Below are 6,044 nucleotides of genomic sequence, written 5' to 3' on the forward strand. Positions count from 1 at the left end.
AGGGCAGAAGCTTGGCTCTGCTCAGGTTAGGGAAGCTGCTCAGGTATTTCATTTCTTTGTCAAGTGAGACAGACATTAGATGCTTGCTTCCATTACATATTTATTCAGTAGGCCATTATTCAGTGCAAGCCACTCAGAGTTGCTGGCTGTCATGCTGAGCTGGGTATTGCGCTTATCCCTTATTACTGGGAAGCTAGCTGCATATTTTAGACAAGGGCATGAGTGGAAATAAGACTTTTCATCCAACTATGATCTCCTTTTGCCACACAACAAAGTTTTTATTGAATCTTGCGCAGTTTGGGTCATGCCTGAGGAGACACACAGGGTAAGAAAAAGTGAAACTGAACTTCTAGCAGAGTGTCATGGGAGAGTTGGCTATTATGTAACTAAACCAAAATAATTATGCTATAATTTTGTGCTTTTGCGACTGAATTCTTTACACCAGTTTATAAATGCTAAAGTTACCCTCCGTGCGTACTCTTTTATACTCTGCTCATCACTTAAGAAATACAGGAGAAAAAATGTGTTTTATTAATTTACTCCCTAATGCTGTTATTACAGGCTTAGATACACATTTTGTAAACATTTTTAGCTCTTGTTTCATCTTATTGTCTCCACTTGCTTTCTCCTGCCCTGATTTTGCATGGTCTTAGCCAAAGAGTAACAGATGTCCCACTGATTACTAATGTAGAAGACTGAATTTACTCTTGAAAGTCTTTAGAGGACAAAAGGGAAGTCCTCTGAATAATTCAGGCTTCCTTGTCTCTTTTCCATTACTCAATCTGTGCTTTTGTTTTTCTCTTTAGATCTCCATGCTCCTTAAAATCACCTTTTTCTCACTTTTTTCAGAATCCTCTGAAAGTGATTTCTCCCAGCAGCCTAAGCTGGTTTAGACTAGCTTTCAGTGGACCAAACATAGGAGATATGGAGCATGAAAACTTTTCCTTTAAATGTGTCATGCTTCTGTCAGGTTCAGACCCGTTATTAACCTTGGAAGCTATTTTTCTTCGTAAATGTCATCCTATAAGAGTCTTCACAAATATATAGCTGAGAAAACTGACGTATTTACTACTGAGCAGAAAAAAATACTTTTTTTTTTCCCTAATATTAATTATTACTATTTATAAATTAACCTCTGGTATCCTGTAAAAGTTCTGAGTTTGTGGAGTTGTTCAGGAAGCACACAAGCTTTGTTCTTCAGATATTTAAGTAATCCCAATGTGTATAGAGAAATACATACTTTGTATTTTCCAAGGTGCAGAGGCAAAATTTGTGCTGAGTGCAAATTTAAAAGTGAGGTTTCTGGCTTGACTTTCAGGTGGGCAAAAAGGAAAAATAGGTCACATGGTTAACAGCAGCCACATGGAAGTTTTGTTTGTTTGTTTGTTTTCTCTGAAGTCTCCCTGAGACTAGTTTAAATCTTCTATCCTTTATACTGATGTTTCCATTTTATTTTGTCTTTCTTCTCATCATCTCTTGGTTCCAGAAGTAGCTAACAGCAACCATTCATTTTGATTACAAACGTATTTGGGTACTTTTCAGCTTAAAAGTATATTTACATCTATATGTAAAAAAAAAAAAAAACAACTGATTATCCTAATTTCAGTTTGTTACACTGTATATATTCAGCTGAGTTCCACAGACAACATCTAAAGAAATGTCATGTTTTCATAGAGTTCTGGCATCTCTGCCTGATGTCCTGCCAGACGTTTTGAGTTAATGCAGGTCTGCCACTCAAAACCCCCTGGTTCTACCATCAGTACATCCTTCAGGCAGAGTAATAGTCACTTTGTACCTGACACAGATGTTTGTAAGAATTACAGCTTGGGAGTTTACATGCATACTCTAAGATACCATGGTGAAAGCGGGTTGAAAGATGATGCAAGGTCATTATCGCAGAACATAGAAGGCTAATAATAATGGAGACTTTTTAGTTCATTATTAAACAATATTTTTGAGCTGATTAATCTTAGCTGTTGTCTGCTTTGCATTAAAAAAAAAAAAAAAAATCAAGGAGAATTACTGTAGGGAGTAGGAGCAGTACGTCTTGGAGCACTATTATTGTGACGGCTTGAGTTTCCCATACCACACCACAATTTTAGTTCTGTATGAACAGGGCTTTCAAGGGCTCTCAGCCTCTCCAAAAGGTACTTCACGGCTCTGTTCACTTTAAAAAATACAGGCTGCTCTGATTTTGGCTAATTCTTTTCTCTGGCACAGCTGAATTATTTTATAGTACACAAACCTTCCCACACTTCAGCTCACATCTCTGGCAATGCAACCAACCCCTGCTCCTACAGAGCCAGAGTGTGTGGAAGGCAGCCATGCAGCTGACTTAGGTTGATTTAAAAGATGGTGATCAGAGAGAGCAGAGTCCTCCAAAATGGGAAGCTCTCAAATGGGGCCGTAGCCACTGCACATGACTGACCTTTCCGTTCATTCCTTCTGGTGTCTGCTAATAGCAGCCCGATCTTCACAAAACATGCTTCCAAAAAAGCTTGGGCTAAGTGGAGAGGAAAAACATTTTGCCTGCTGTGTGCAAGCCTTTTGCCTTAGGTGTTCCTTTTCCATTCAGAGATCCATAAGGTTTACTCCTTTCTTTGCTACGTGTTCTGTTTCTCTTTCAAGTCCTTACCAGACTGAAACACCAGGTAAATCCTCGAGACCCTTAGCCCACGCTATCTGCTGTGCATTTATGAATTTACACACTGATACTGCTCTCCTTTATCCTAGCTACCTTTTTAGTCTCTTGTTTCTGCAATACAGAATCACAGAATTGAAGGGGTTGGAAGGGACCTCAAAAAATCATGGGGTCCAACCCCACTGCCAAAGCAGGTTCCTTAGAGGAGGCTGCCCAGGTAGGTGTCCAGATGGGCCTTGAATATCTCCAGAGAAGGAGACTCCACAACCCCCCTGGGCAGCCTGTCCCAGTGCTCCGTCACCCTCACTGTGAAGAAGTTCTTTCGCGTGTTGGTGCAGAACTTCCTGTGCTCTGTGTTGTGGCCACTGCCCCTTGTCCTGTCCCCACAAACTACTGAAAAGAGGTTGGCAAAAACCTCCATCTCCCACACTTCAGGTATTTATACACATTGATGAGATCCCCCCTCAGTCTTCTTTTCTCCAGGCTGAACAGCCCCAGATCTCTCAGCCTTTCCTCATAGGGGAAGTGCTCCAGGCCCCGTATCATCCTTGTGGCCATCTGCTGGACTCTTTCCAGGAGATCCCTGTCTTTTTTGTACCGGGGAGCCAGAGAAACCAGAGATACACATATAATAATAATGTGAAATGCGAACATCCTTTTTTTTTTTTTCTGTCTATTGCTTGAGTCATACGTAACAGTCTATTGCCTGACTCATACGTAATAAGCAACATGAACACAAAGGGATAACTTTCTTGATGATCTATTTTCTGTTAAGTGCTGTCTGTATAAAAGTCAGAGTATTGCTGTAGGCTACAATACTTCTTTCTGCAGGTCTTGTCACCAATATATCTCATCAAATGTATAGTGCAACTATATCATGATGCCAATATTTTAACCCCATTTCTTTACTACACATTCTTTTTCTTAAATAAAACAGTTCACATCCTAAGAAATATCCATGTTAGAGTATCAGTTAAGTTTAGATTATGTTAAGCTTAGCCTAAATAGATAAGGTTAAAGTCTAGAAAATAGGGCTTTAGACCATGATCCGGGAGAGCTTTTGTGAAATGTTTTCCTGACCTAAATGGGATTATTCGGGTATTTAATCTTAAGTGTAAAAGCTTTGCCAAACTAGAGCACTGTTTAACCATAATACCTCTCTTGCTTTTATAGACTTAAAGGGAAATATGGGAAAGCTAAGCAAAACAACCTCAAACAAGATCTGTGTAACTTCTTTGGTATATAAATATCCCTAGACAGAGGAGAGAGACAACCAGAAGCACCACTTGAGAAATGGAATTCAAGGCACATGTGAGTAAAAGCCTTCTCTTGAAAGCTTGCACAGAAAACTTTAGAATACGTTTAAGACAGAGATATTTGCCACATTTCTTATTATCATTATATCCTCAAAGCCTATTAGGGAATAAAGACAGATTAATTTTTTTGATTAATTTTAGTATTACAAGCCTCAAAAATCCTGCCATTCCCAACTAAACCTTAAGCATTAAGGTCTCATACTCACAAAGTATCCACAAAGAAGAGTTACTGCCAGCCTAGTATCCTGGAGCAATGGGCTCTACATTTTCAATGTGATATTTCTGAATAATTTTTTCACTCCCCTGGACCCACAAAACTGGAAGGTTGTTTTAGTGATGCCTTACCCATGTGGATACCTCTATGTTTTCTTTCCCACATCATTTTTCGTGGTGTTACTATCTTTTATTCCTAGTTTCAAAGAGCAAGGTTTAAGTCTTCTGTAATCCATTAGACACCCATAGTAGCTTTTCCTTAATAATTTTCCTTAAATATTTTTCCTTAAATAATTTCCTATACTATTTTCCAGTTTTGAGAACAATGAGTATAGTTGTTATTGCATTTACTGTAGGTAATCTCAGTGTGGGGAAAAAAAAAAAGAAGCAGGAGCACTGGTTCACAATTCTGTACTTTTGACAACCTTGGAAGAACAAGCAAATCCAAAGCTATAGTACACACTTCTTAGTGTTTTATGTTTTAAATTATGTCCCACATTATGTTATGTTTTAAATCCACGTCCCTGCAGATTTCATAGCCTGGTTATTCAATAAGCATTTTGAAATCCTTGCTCTACTGAAATGATAAAGTTACAGTATAACTTACAAGAAATATTCTGGCACTTTTTTCTGTCCATATCTGACCCAGCCCTCATTGTTGCTTTAGGTAAACTCTCATCTTATTTCAGAAGTCAGTGTAATTCTCATTCTTGTCAGGATGATCTATATTCTGTCTACCAAACAGAAGCAAGCATACAGACAACAAGCTAAACTTCTTTGGAGAAACAAAACAAAACAAAAAGAAAGGGAAATGCTCTTTCTAAAGAGCAGAGGGGAAATTCTAAGTCCCTTTTGCACAGAGCAATTTCATACCTTTGTCTCTCTGTTGCAAGAGGAGGCTGCTAGATTGCATGTTGTCTAGAGAGCCAACAGCTGGAGGAAGCTTTTGCAGTGGTTTATAAAACAATGAGGAGAATGAAAGAGGAATAAGGAATGGCTGTGAGCTGCCCTGAACTACAGGGCATCCAACAAGACTCTCAAGTGGCTATATCAAACCACACAAAAGGCGCATTTCTTCATCCAATGCAGCACAGTTCAAATGGTCATGGCCATGGGCCTTCCCATGGCATCTTGTGAATGCTCTTTGTAGAGGTTCACAACCCTCCTGGAGGATGCACGGGGAGGAAAAAAGAAGAAAATTACATTTGGAAGCTATTAAACACCAAACAGCACTTGTGGCTTAGGAAATCCCCAAGCTATAAATTGCTAGAAGCAACTCTACTGCAGGAAAGTATCAGTTTATTACTGCCTCGCTCTTCCCGAGGGGTCTGCTGTCGGTCACTGCTCAGACCATCGCGCAGGGCTGAAAGTACCTTTGGTCTGATTCAGTAAAAGGAAAATAATATTTTTGTGCCAAGTAAATGATGCATGCAGTGTTTGGTAGTAAAATCTATGATATACCATGTTTCATCATTCAGAGGACCATCTTAAGTGAAGTTTGGTATGTTTCTCACCATGTAAAACATTCAGTGAAGGAAAGAACACGGGGTACAGAACAGTTAGTTAATTTGGGACTAAATCACAGCTCTCCAATAATCCTGCAGAAATATATGAGGTGGGTGTTTGGCATTAGATATTTACAAAGATGTTTACCCAGAAAAGACACAGTTTTCTTATTGGTAACTTAGATTCCCTGTTATGTTTGTTTCTTCATAAAATAAGGCCATACTAAGAACTCTAGTCTGTATGTTTTTAAATGGCTAGAAATATTTATCAATCAAGTGATTTCTCTTGTAAGTCTCAAGCATCTAGCATTTGCAGTTTATTCGCACATACAAGCATTGATATCTTCCTTGGGAAATTACAGGACTCCA

The sequence above is a fragment of the Anas platyrhynchos genome, chromosome 7, assembly GCF_047663525.1.
Source record: "Anas platyrhynchos isolate ZD024472 breed Pekin duck chromosome 7, IASCAAS_PekinDuck_T2T, whole genome shotgun sequence".
Classification (NCBI taxonomy): domain Eukaryota; kingdom Metazoa; phylum Chordata; class Aves; order Anseriformes; family Anatidae; genus Anas; species Anas platyrhynchos.